Here is a 1119-nt window from a genome sequence, read left to right on the forward strand (position 1 = left end):
ACTTGTACGATTGAACATCTTCTGTTGTTGGTCCTCTGTGGTCTTCTGYGGTRKAMCCTCTTCTGTCAACACTTGCAGTATTTACTTTTTCCATACTTTCACATTAAATGAAATGAGAGCTAACAAAAGATTTAAGTTTGGAAGAGCTAGGTTTATGAAGGGCTATGGATATYAAGCATCAAGTCATAAGTATAACACTTTCATTCAAAAAATTTCAAAAATATGCATACTTTGGCTATGGAATGTTTATGCTCAAATTTTTTAGTTTATTAGAACTTTGAGTCTTTTAGTTTGTCATTTTCTGTTGTTTGGGGACAAACAACAATTCAAGTTTGGGGGTGTGATAAGTGTTATTTTATTAACCTTATTACATCATTTTCTTAACCATTTTTCTTTGTTTTATTTGTCCATTAGTGTCTTAATTGAGTCTTTTTATGTCTTTTTCATATATTAGTAGTAATATAGTATATCTAATGTTAATTCCCTGTTTTTAGATGTTTTTGATGATTTTTGGGCCCAGTCCTACGGCAGTCCTATAGGACCAGGAGTGGCAAGGTCCTATAGTACCTGTCCGAGAGCTGAAATTCTGCTTGGGCCATGGAGAAATGGGTTGATCCATAGAGGAGGCGTGGTCAACGACCTTGGGCCCGGTCAAAGCCCAGTTTTGAAGAAGCTTTTGTGTTATTAGTTGGCACCCACTATGTAATCTTCCTTAGCCTATATAAAGGAAGCTTAAGGCTTGTTTTTAACATACTTTTGGAGACTTTTACATACTTTCTTCCATTTGATACTTATAATCTTTGTGTTAGTCATTCTCTAGATTATTGTTTTCGGTTCCAACTTTCGGTTTTCTTTGTTTGACTTTTCAAGAACCAACTTTTGTAGTTGTGATTACGTTCTCAAGTTTTAATTTAAGTACTCGTATTTAATCTTCATCTCATTTCTGTTCCAAGTTACGTTACGTTTTCTTATCTTTTACGAGTTACGAATTAGTCGATCGTTGTYGYTTTACATCGGATCTCATCCTTTGTGGCTCACGACTAATTTACGTAGACTAAATAATCCATTTTTACGAGTTTGCAAGTAATCTTTCGGTCTTTGTAACGAAACTTGTTTTGC

The sequence above is a fragment of the Cynara cardunculus genome (genome assembly GCF_001531365.2).
Source record: "Cynara cardunculus var. scolymus isolate 2C chromosome LG 1, CcrdV1, whole genome shotgun sequence".
NCBI classification, from domain to species: Eukaryota; Viridiplantae; Streptophyta; class Magnoliopsida; order Asterales; family Asteraceae; genus Cynara; species Cynara cardunculus.